Raw genomic sequence first — 12681 nt, forward strand, 5'->3', positions numbered from 1 at the left:
TCAGATTTCCTGTTTCAGCAGAAGAACATCTGACAAAGACTGATCTTGGGGTTCTTAAGAAGAAGAAAGATGCTAGAAGCATCGCTGTGTTTTATATGGTAGTTTTACCATATGCGTCACTGCTTTCAATTAAATAGACCCTCAACAAACAGGGGCAAAACACAGCCTGCAGGAAAACACAAACCAAGTGCACATGTTGCAGCTCAGGCTCCATCTTTCCATGAAGACAATGGAAAGAGAGTGGCAGAATAATTATGTGTTCGTGGGAATATGTGGATGTCAAGAAGCGTGCTTCAACAGAACAGATTACTTCAATTAGTGAACTGATCAATGAATGTTTCACAGTGTAATCGATAGTCTTCGGAAAAACACGCCCAGTGACTGAGGAAAACACCACTCTGGCAAGTCATACTATTTTGGCAACTCGTACCTCTATGATATTTGCCTTTAAACTGCAATGCTGCTGACTGCCTTTCCCTTACCCCTCCAACCACAAACCCACTGCACTGCTCTGAAAAGAATAAATGCTCCTGAGAGAGTAAGGAAAGTTAGGAAAGGTGGAAAAGCATGTACGGTTTATAGCAGCCATGTTTAAGCCATTACCCCATGGCAGTATAGGACACCACCCCTTTAATTAGCTTTGCAAATGTTGTACTTTTATTTACAGCCACACAATTAATCCGTTAGGTAAATCATCTGAAACGTCCGGCTGTACATGTTGACTTCAAATTCAGAGTTAGTGTTCATGGCATTACTGTGTATGCTTTAATGAAGATGAGTCAGTAAATGAGTTGGAATATCTGGAAGAGGGAGATAGAGACAGTGACTGGTGAATGGGTGGAGGTAAGAAGTCATACATGCATAATGTAGCTGAATGCAATTATTTCATTATGATATTTGCTATCACTGAAACGCGCAAATATTACAACATGCATCTTTATGCTCAGAACAAACAACCACATAATACTGCAGAATTAACATTAAATGCATTTGTATGCATATTGCGGTTTGAAAGAGGGTGGGACTAGTCCCACCTGACAGTACACTCTCTTTGCTAGGACAATGAAATTGTATCAGATGATAAATCTTCCATGTAAAATCAATACACACCCTGAGTCAACATAATTCACCAAAGTATTTCCAAGAAAACTGATCCAAATATAAGTGAAATGACACGACAGAAACTTGGCCCCTACAGGGCAGATATGGATTTAATAAAGTCAAATGAGGTTCCCCTGCACATTCAGGTCTGAATAGTAATTAAATATGCATGGAAATTCATGCAAATGTAAAAGCCACCGGGACTCCGACTGGGACTCGTCTCTCTGCGCGGATGAGGTGCAACGCTCTCAAGTGTTCTCACTGCAATAACAAAATGTGCCGGATGTTCATCATGGGATCAGTTTACGGACCGTGCGTGGCATTGCCGTCGTTTAAAGCACGTGTTAGCGGTGATTGTGAAACGTTCTACCCATGCAAGCCTGAGCACCTGTTGAGTTTGAGACGCTGCCGTAGGGTCTCGGCCTGACACTTAGCTCATCGTGCCATGTAAGACGAGGGGAAATCTCGTGTGCAGAGCTTGTATATTTACTGCTGGGTGTACACATGGGGTCGGCTGGAAGCAAACTTCAATTCGAAGTGTCATCGCACCGCAACAATATGTCACCCGTGGAAGAATAACCTCTGGAACTCTGTCACATTCCTATGTGGATCTATTCCTGCTAACATGTTGTATTAATCACATGTTCAAAGGCTCCCATGGTTATCTAAGCCTAGACCATAACACTAGGGAACTTAGTTCTGGTTTGCTCTTTTCTCTATATAAAGAAATTGAATTGCTTTGCCCCTAAAAGGTAACTTTGTAAATATTATGCTATTGCTATTGTGTGCCTGTACCATACTCTAATTTTGGTACTGGTGGAGGTTTTCCTATTATTAAAAAATTATAATAATAGATTAATTAATTCAAGTCTTTGTAATATATGAAATAGTCTACACCAATGACTCTGGTGATTTCTTTTCAGTTTGTTCCTAAAATAACCTTTGTGTGATTGTTAAAGAGCATTCATACAACACATCTGATGCTGGAAAAAGTTGGATATGGAGACACAAAATCTTTAGGTAAGTTTGTTTTGTTTTTTTTTTTTTGGGAGGGGTCCACTCTATCATATATGTGACAGATGGTCCTGTCAGGTGTCGTGTTAATTTATTACATCACTCATCTTGAGATTCTCACAGGAATTATCATGCTCACATTTTTCAAATGTTTGATAAATCTGCTAAATAGGACTAACTTACTCTGTATAAGAGTGAAAATGTAAATGATTCAAGAAACAATAAATCATGATATTGACCAAGTAGAAATGAAAACAGAAATCAGTCGTTCGTCCAGTGGCCTCAGACTATGGACTTAAACCCCAAGAGGTTCCTATTCTACACCTTTGAATAAGACTTAAAGTCTGTCTCCAAAAAATCAATTATACAGACTGCATGGTAACATATTTGTGTGACTCTAACACAGTGGTTCTCAAACTTTTTCTATCATTCCCCCCCTCAGAAGAACAGGAAATTCCACACCCCACCTGTCCCATATCACCCAAACAAATACAAATGGGGGGTGGCGATTGTGATTTGTTGACGGGGGGGGTAGCGATCGTAATTTGTTGACGGGGGGGGGTTGGCGAACGTAATTTGTTGACCGGGGGGCCGGTACAAATTCATTAAAGGGGCGAATCTAGCCCTGGTTCACGCTGTTCCGCAGACATTTTAAATAAACATCCGGGGCTTATGCAAAACGAACAGGCATTAAAACGACAGACTTAAAAAGGTTAATTTCTTCCAATTGCTTGCGGCCCACCTGCAATACCCATGCGCCCATCTCAAATGTTGAACAAAGTTTGAAGAGGTTGCATCTACATATTGTCACGGTGAGGCGGCCCCCTACCGGCCGCCTCTGTCCACAGCGGCTGTTGTTGTTGTTGTTTGGTGACGTCATGTGCGTCCCTCAGGTGGGCGGAGCCCGTGATCCGTCTCACCTGAGGGTCGTTTGTTTGCCTATATATGTCTTGTCTTTGTACCAGTTGACCGCTGGTCATTATATCCTTAATTTGGAGATTTTAGGTTTTAGGTTTGCACACTTTCTATTAAACCATCCTTTTTCCCTGAGACTTGGCGTGATCGCTTCCTTTTTGTTGCTCACCCCCGCCCATCACAGAATGACCAGCCACCCTTCGGAAGCCGCCGAGTCTCTTTTTCTTTCTCCTTCGTTCGTGGTCAGGTCTCGTGGTAAGTGTTTGTCTGCGTGGTGTTTTGTTTGAAGAGCTCCGCCGTGCTTTTGTGTTTTGTGTGTGTGTGTGTGTGTGTGTGTGTGTGTCTGTGTGTAGCACGGCGAGGACCAGGGCAGTCTGCCCTGAGACAGCTCTTCGTGTCCGTTGTATGTTGCGGGAGTTTCGCCGTGCGCTTGTGTGTATGTGGCACGGCGAACACCAGGGTGTCTGCCTGGTGGACTCTCGTGTGTGTTTTGTATGTGTGTACGGGTGACGGACGTGTGGACCAGTGTGCGTGCTCGTTATGTTCTATGTTGAATGTTTTATGTGTGACGCGGTTGCCGCTCGTCACTGTCGCCTCGCTCCCCGTGTGTCGTGTGTTTAATGTGGGGAGCGACTGCGGCTCTGAGCGGCGCGCGTCACTGTGTGTGTGTAAGCAGAGCGCGCATGTGATGGGTTCCGTCTGTCTGTTTGTACACCGTTTTTTGTTTGTCTAGTATTTGCGTGTGTGTTTTGTCCTAGCGTGATGTCAACTGTTAAATGTAATTCCACACATGCTCCTCCCCTTAAATGTGTGTTTGGGGGGGGACCGGCTGTGGTCCCGTGCCATGGGGTGTGGCACGGAGGGCGTCTCTCCCGAGGGAGGCCCTGAATAGGGTAGGGCGCGTTTGTGTTTCGTGTTTGTATATGTGTGTGGTGTGTGTGTGTGTGAGGTTGTGTTCTTTGTGCAGGTGCTTCTCCTTGGCAGTGTTCCTGGACCTTGTGGGGGTCTCCACCTGGCAGGAGCCCCCTTGTGTTGTGGGGTGACCGGAGCCCGGTCGTGAAGAGCCCCTCCCTAGAGGGCTGGGGCCCCCGGATGTTTGGGGACCATGGGGCTCCGGTCTGAAAAGCTCCTGCTGGGGATGGAGATCCTCCCTCCTGCCCGGGGTGACCAGGAGGCCCTTGGGGCTGCTCCCTAGCCCGCGTCGGGGGTGCTCTGGGCCTCGGTCTCTGGCGCTCCTGGGTTGGGTGGAGGAGTCCACTTTGAGATGAGAGGCCCCGGGAGGGGTTGGCTCCCCAGGAGGCTGGGGTGACCCCTAGCAGAAGGCAGGGGTCAGCTCTGGGAGGAGGTAGGTCCAGGAGGTGAAGTAGCCACACCTTGGAGAGGTAGCCTGCGCACCCACACACACACACGAGGGACGAGAGAGGAGCCGTAGCCCCTCGTCCTCACACCCATGGGGCTTACCAGCTGAATGCCGGTTAGGGCGTGATGGCCCTGTGACCGACCGGGGCGTGGTTTTGTGTTGTTAACGGCCCGGTCGGTCCAGGGTCCCGCCCGGGGAGGTGAGCTGTGTAATGTTTTGTGTTTTATGTTTCAGCTCCCGGACGGCAGGAGGTGTGTTCCTGCCTGTCTCTGCCTTCCTGCCCCTTCATGTTGTGTGCAGCCGCTGTGTGCCACACACCCAGTGGAGGGGAGTGCGGCTTGGTGGGGGGGTCTGTCACGGTGAGGCCGCCCCCTACCGGCCGCCTCTGTCCACAGCGGCTGTTGTTGTTGTTGTTTGGTGACGTCATGTGCGTCCCTCAGGTGGGCGGAGCCCGTGATCCGTCTCACCTGAGGGTCGTTTGTTTGCCTATATATGTCTTGTCTTTGTACCAGTTGACCGCTGGTCATTATATCCTTAATTTGGAGATAGTGCACGGGTTTTAGGTTTGCACACTTTCTATTAAACCATCCTTTTTCCCTGAGACTTGGCGTGATCGCTTCCTTTTTGTTGCTCACCCCCGTCCGTCACACATATCTTATCCTGACTCCACAAGTCTTGCCTGTCACAGTTCTTCTTTTATTCACAACAGCATAATCTTTATAATTGAACAGGATAATTTTTGGGAGCATGTTGCTTGTCCTCTCTGCACAAATTCAATGCTGCTGCCCCCCTCCCCCTCTCCCCCGACTGGTTACGGATAAACTGAGCTGAGCAGTTCACATTTTAAGGCACCATTTAGTACAAAATGATCCAGTTATGTGATTCTATATTACTTATTTATTATGTTAAAATAAGGATTTCAAGTCTTTTCAAGTCTTAAAGTTCAAGTCCGATTCCAAGTCCAAGTCAGTAAAGGTAAGTCTAAGTCAAGTCGCAAGTCTTCAGTGATGTTGTCGAATCAAGTCACAAGTCATCAGTTTAGTGACTCGAGTCGGACTCGAGTCCAAGTCACGTGACTCGAGTCCACACGTCTGCCAATAAGTGCATATTGTCCCTCATCCAGACACATTAGGGAGACAATGTGGAAACTGTCAGATCAGTAACAGCCCAAACACTCCATACAGTTTACTTACAGCCATCACAAGTCCCACGGAAATGTTCAAAAGCAATCCAGTCTTATTGTGTATCACTGTATTGTGGTAACACCACAGAGAGCTTCTCATTGATAAACGCACCAGTTCTTCAGGTTATTACCACATTTGGCTAAGGCTGATGTGGCAGAAGGGAGAGAGCTGAGAAAACCACTGCAATGACTCCCAGCTTGCTGTGCACCTCCCTACAGCCTGTGTGCCAAAAATAAATGTTTAATGTTGTTTTAAAATGGCTGATGTGTGTGTATGAATCTATGGCCAGGTGTGCTGGGATGTGGATGCCTGAGAAGCGATGACCATCCAGCTCTCGTCTGTCACCAGCAGCCAAGTCAATATGAGGGGGAAGAAGCAGCAGCCGGTCATGTTGGGTGGTCTGAGTCAAGTGCACAAATTCTGGCTTGGCCTGTTGCATGCTTGCATACTTGGCTTAGATTTCATCGTGTGGCTGGGACAGTGCTTGACCTCAAGAAGGAAACACTGGGCTTAAAGACAAGGCAGAGAGTCAGTACTCCCTTATACTGTGGCCTTCATTCTCTGTGGGGGAAGCTGCAGAGTCTGGAGATGAAGTGTCAAAGTCGATTTGTGGACCTCTGTAGACAGGGAGTGGTACAGACACGTCAGTTTTTCGAAGGTGAAGCTGCCAGTGTTGGAGAACATGTGGTGCTAATGTGGTTGGTGGATTCACACGGGTTGGTGGAGCTGAGGCCAATACACATAAGCAGCACCCTCATCAGCGTCTATGAGGGAGAACGCAGGAAGCATGAAGTGCAATTAAAGAGGTATGCAAGACACTAGAAGTGGTGCATGGATCGTTACATTAGCAGACCGCAAAACACCAGCGTGTCTGGAACTGCCACCTGCTCCTGGTCCTGTGGGCATTCTGCTCCGACATACAGGGCTTTGATCCTGGCACTTTTTGTTTGGCTGTGAGCTCAAAACGTCCACAGAGCTCATCTTCGACTGTCCACCGGTGACTAAGGAGGACATTACACACAGAGCAGGTAGTATTCAAGTAGCTCCACCAAAATGTACATATTGGTCACCAGCTCACCAGGGACCACCAGGGTGAAACCAGTGCCTGTCATAAATGGCCCTTTGACATGCACTTCCAGGGACTGTAGCTTTCACCAGAGAAGCTAGTCTGAATCCTCCTGCACTACTGAAAGGGATTTTGTCACTTGCTCCAGTCACCATGGATCATCAGATAGCACCTATGCAAGGTGGTCTAACAGGTCTGTTGTGGTCTTCCAGGACTGGTACTGGTTCACCCTGTGCCAGCACTTGGTAAAGGAGACCCTGCTGGGCCAAGAGGAACAGACTCCCTCCAGCAGTGGAACGGACCACAGAGGGACAATGACTTGAGTGCCTTGTGGACTGTACTGTACAATGTAAAATTGTTGATTTGTGTGTGTGTGTGTGTGTGTGTGTGTGTGTGTGTGTGTGTGTGTGTGTGTGTGTGTGTGTGTGTGTGTGTGTGTGTGTGTGTGTGCATTTATTTAATTAGCACTTTCAAAGTGTCACCCTCTAGATTTATGTCTACATTCATGTCAGTCCCCCCACCCCCCACTTTCCCTGTTAATCTTCAGTCTTTTCTACATGTTTGTTGCATTGATAATGGCATTCTCTGGCTGTTCTTCTATGCCGACGCCTCAACATATTAAGCCTGGTCTAGAATCATAAACAAAAAACCTCACATTGTTGTTGTTGCATGCCAATTATTGGAATGAAAGAGACTTGTATTTTGAAACTAGGTGGCTGAATCTGTGAGCCCAGATGGTTTGTCTGGACTCGCAGTAGTCCTATTGAAATCCAGAAAGGCAGGGTAGTTGGCTGGCAGCATGATCCATGCAGCCAAAAAATGAACCAGACAGCCAAAAAATAGCTAAATTCTTTCAGACCCTCACTCCCCTATTGCGGTATTGCAATATATTTTCTGTGTGTTGTGCTTTATTATATAGCTATTGAGGGAGTTGTTTTTATTTATTTATTTATGTGTTTTTTATCAGACGTCAGGAGTAGATGTCAACACAAATTTTACTCCCCAGAAGTCACACATGGGCCAAAACAAATCTTATCGCCCAGAAGTCACAGCTTAGGCAAGCTTTTTAACTGTCTCCATGATCCTTTGTCTCTGTAACAAAAATGAAACATTGTAGGAAATGCAAAAACTGCCTTTTTACCTCATTCGTTTTGTCCATGAACAGAACTGCCCATAGACAGAATGCTAATTGCTTTATTTGCATCAACTGTGGGGAACCACAATGACAACCTAATGTTACATTTCTTGAAGTGTCATCACTATTCTGCCAGTGTGCCTTTACTTGAATAGAGTCTAGCCATTACATCCTGAATGGAACAAAAATTGTATAACCATAAGCAATTACATATGGACAGCAATATTGTTCTAAACACTATTGTTCTAAACACTATTGTTCCACTGACTGATGCCTTTTGCAGCTTTTTTCTCCCTAGAGAGACTATATGTGCCTCAGGGAATCCTCAGTAAGCACTCAGGAATAGAAAATGATTGTGGCCTGCCAAGAACATTACTGCAATTAAGCTCAAATAGAGTTTCTTGTTAGCAGTACAGTACACAGCACCCCAATAATAATTATACAGACAAAAATGAATATGATTTACTCTTAAGTAATATATATGCACACACATCATATTATATATAACAGTTTGTCATCATAGAAGGGCTCCACTCTCTTTTGTACTGTTTTTCCATACAGTACATAATAATGTGCAAGTACACTAGAACATACAAAACTATGGGTGACAGAGGTTAGGTTTGCGCTATTTATTGTACGGTCCAATGTGTGTGTATTAGTAGTGTAGTGTTTGTTGCTGTTGTGGTTGTTAGCCCTATTAGCCTGCCCTCTGTTTCACCTGTCTCGTTACCCTTGTTAATGTGTGTATGTAAAACTCAGTTGATGGTCTGGGGTTAGGGTTAAGGTTAGGGTCACGTTGTCAATAAGTGTTCTATGTTTGCACCGCTCTCAGCTTCCCCTCTGTCACGCCGTGACAGGTTTGACTGACTGGCTGGTGCTGACTCGGTAGCCGCTGGCTTGACTGGTCGCCAGTGGCTTGATCGGTCACCGCAGCACAAGGACAAAAGAGACTTTGTTAAATGTTGGGAGCAGACCTGCCGCCGTGCCTTTACCTCAGGCAGCACCCCCAGATCTGCTGCCGCAAATAACCGTGGCTCATCCTTTTGTTTTGCGTACCAAGTGTATGGGGCACTCCTTGTTGGCCCCTAGGCTCTGCTGGACCATGAGCCTGGGGTAAGCTGTGCCCACGAGAGGTGTGTTGGGAGACCGCCTTTGGGGAAGGGTACTGTAAAGGTATGACACACTTACACCCATATAGGCTCAACTCACTTGTGGTTGTTTGTTGTGTTGCCACACCTACTTCAGAAGTTCAGAAAGTTTTTATTCGTCATACATTGTACAAGTACAAGATGAAATGAAGGTTCCCTGGGGCCCAGTGTTAAAGCACCGGGAACCCAGAGCGGCCCCTGCAACGTAGTGTGCCGCCGGCTCCACAGAATGGAGGAGGAACGACGAGAGATAACATCAGGAGGAGATGAAAAAAATATGACCACAGATTATTCTCTCAACAGTCTGTGTGCATGCAAAAAATCTCCATCGCACATACAGCATTGATAACACAGACAGTAAGCAGTGAGAGGCATGATTCATTCAGATGGGGAGAGGGGGCCAGAAGCCTGGCACACAGTTTTTGTGTCAAAGTTCGCGGTGGAAGGCGAGAGCCATCTCTGACAGTCTCTGTGTGGTAGGAGCAGGTAACCAAGACGACGATCTTCTGGGAGAGATTTGTTTGGGCGCCAATGCAGATAAGCAGAATGAAGAATTTAGCAAGGAGCCCATCCTTGGGCATTTGAGCACACGAACACCTCCAAAGTCAGCGGTCTCCCAACTGATCCAACTTCACGTAGAGCATTGATTCCATCCACGATCGACTCCAAGCTTTTACTAACAGTCACAGTCTGTGTTCCGACAGCTCTACCCATCGCATCAATCAAGTTGGGCACTTGGCGTGGGATTTCGATAACTGACCCCACTCTATCAGTTTTCCGATACACCAGGGCAACACCTAATTCAATCAGCAGAAACCCAGTGACCAACATTCCAAATAAGAACACGTCCTCAACATCTTCCAGGGACAGAGGCGCAAGACACAAACCACGTCATGGCCCCCATGAGTCAAACACATATCCAGATGAGAACGTTCCATCCGGACATGTGGGTTCTCCCGCACCATGACTCCTCGTGGAAAAATAGTATCAACTGCGTTGAGAGACCGCCTGATCAAATCCATTTTCTTGTTAAAATTTGAAGAGCGGCGTCAGAGCACTAAGACGAGACAGAGAGCTGAGCTGAACAGAAGGAAGGGAGTGCAGGAGCAGAGATAAAGAAAACTTGTTAGCCTGCCTTCTTTTTCACCTGTCTCTTGTTTTAGCCTCGCTAATGTGTCTAATTAAAGCTTCATATTCTGCCCTTCATTGTCGGTCTTTGTTTGTAATTGTGATGATGTCAGATGTTCTTTGCACTTTGACACCTTCTCTCTCACACTCATGCAGCTTCCACAGGAGAGAAAAGCCTCACAGTTGGCATTTGCATCCAGACCCTTGGCATAAATGTCATGAAAACTAAAATGTCTGATTACCTTGGACAAGAGCTCCAGAACATTCCCACAAATTATACTAATCACAAAGTAATCACCAAATTGCCTGCACTTTTTTCAGTGCATTAATGTTTGACAACAGAATCATGAATCATGCTAGACAACTTCCTAAACCACTTCTCAGTATATGTAGCAGTGAGAGCCAAGGCACACGTAAATATCACCGATATAACTGCCTAGGCATTTCAGAAAGATATTTTGTGATATAGCCAAATAAAATAATGCAAACTAGTACTCTTTAGGATTGGTACTAGACTACTGTTATCCTGGCAACAACATCAGAGTAAAATGAGAATTGTGCTATTGAGAGTTACAGTAACAATCTTAGCATCTTAGCATCCTACCAATTGGCTCCAATTACTGAATGAAATGTGTGTAGATTTGAGAATGTAAAACTTTTAAAACTACTCTTAAAATGTATATTTCTTTCCTTACACCTATGCCTATGCTGAGTAGGAGTGTCTCCACGACTGGAGTCAACAGGTATTTTCCAGGGTTGCCAACTTTTCAAGATCACTTGGAGTGAGATTTGCGCCAGAGCGAATTAGTAACTCATTGAATCATAGATATGGATCGGATGTAAATAAACTAGATTTTTTTTCGGCTTGAGAAATCGGATGTGTGGCGTGAGAGTGTGTGAAGACAGTCAAATGCGTGTGTCTCATGCTCAATGCGTGAGAGTTGGCAACCCTGTAATTGAGCAAATTAAGTGACATCACATGGACTTTGCTTGGAACAAAATATACATCTTATAACAATCATAACAATAAACAAGGTTCATAAGTAAGGACATTAAAATCATTTTCATAAACTGAGATAGTACAATATGGATTTCAGCTATATAAATAAGGTTTTAATATCAAACAGTACATGTCTCTAACAATCATTTTGATTCACTGGTTTATTCTTTGGAACTTCACAAAAGGATTTCAGCATTTCAGCTCATTGTTCTATGTCGAGACAAAGAGCCTTGCACTGATTTCCAAGACATTTTGCTTAGGGCCAATATGCCTCTGTACACTGAATTAAATCTGCAGTTACAACATAAGAATAGTGGAGAAAAAATAGTTATCTTGGCAGACCTTTCTCGACCTTTTGTTAACTTCCTTTTGCATGAACTAATCAATGCAACTCAAATGCAAACAGGAAAAACCAGCAGTCAACTGTCCATTTCACTAGTGATCTACTGAAAAGGGAGACCATGTCTAAAGCAGATAGTCTGAACTTCAACCTTGCAATCGGCTTTTCACTTGAAACCTAGTTTACTGGAGTACAGGGATAAAACAACAGAAATGCTGTCGCTGTTCTTATGAACCCAAAGAGGAATTTCTTTGTGTGAGTTTGGGTAGATACACAACACATTGCTTTCAGGAGAAATCTATTAAAATGCTTAATGATCAGCTGCAAAGGAAGTTATAAACTAATCACTTATCTTCTTTCCCTCTCTGTCAAACATACTCCTTCTCAGTGTAATACTTCTGTTTTCAAAAATTTTAATAGCCAAAAGAGTCACATAAAGAACAGTACAGAAATGATTGTTAAAAAATGCATGTGCACACACAGCAACACTGGTACCACATTCAGAACATGTCTGCTTTCACTGTGGCTACAGTTCTCAAATGTGTTTAGTCTCCTTCCTGCTTATAGAAAACCTATACGTGTCTACCACCTAAATCAATGCACAAGATACCCATAATGATGATAAATATGTTTCCTAAGATAAACAAAATTGCATGGGAAAGGCAAAATTGTTTTCCCCTAAAGATAATCAAAAAGCTAATTTATCACCATTTACCATGAATCAAGCATAGGCCATCAATGTCCTTTATATAAACATTGTATTTCACAGACCCTTGCATTATTTGCTTTCACTGACATATTCCCATGTCATTTGCATTACCTTAATGACAGTAAAATGAGGGAGATTGTACCTCATGAATGTTCTAAGCTAAGTAAGCAAGTCTGCTTCTTGAAGTGCATATAAATACAGCGGCTTTGAGCCAAATTACATTAAGTGAAGTGAGTCAACATAGTTTTTGGTCTGTTGCACGCCTTGAAATCCATTAGTGATTCATTGGTCCCCACTGTACACCACTGTTTGATGTTGTAGAAGGAGTTTTAGCCCGAGGACAAATTTTCAAGAGAGCCTTGTAGTTTTAGAAGCAGCTTACCCTGAAGTGTAGCAACTTGTCTTTTCGTTATTCATTTCCTTCCCTGGGATGCAGAAGCAGCATCTGTTTTCAACATTGAGTGGCAGAGGGTCAGACCAGGAACTCAGGAGCAGAGAAGGAACCCATGCAGCATTCCATGCCTTACAAAATAATATCCACTTCATCCACCTCAGCCACGCCAGTGCAAGACAGTCTAGAC

This window comes from Brachyhypopomus gauderio, chromosome 14, assembly GCF_052324685.1.
Source record: "Brachyhypopomus gauderio isolate BG-103 chromosome 14, BGAUD_0.2, whole genome shotgun sequence".
NCBI lineage: Eukaryota > Metazoa > Chordata > Actinopteri > Gymnotiformes > Hypopomidae > Brachyhypopomus > Brachyhypopomus gauderio.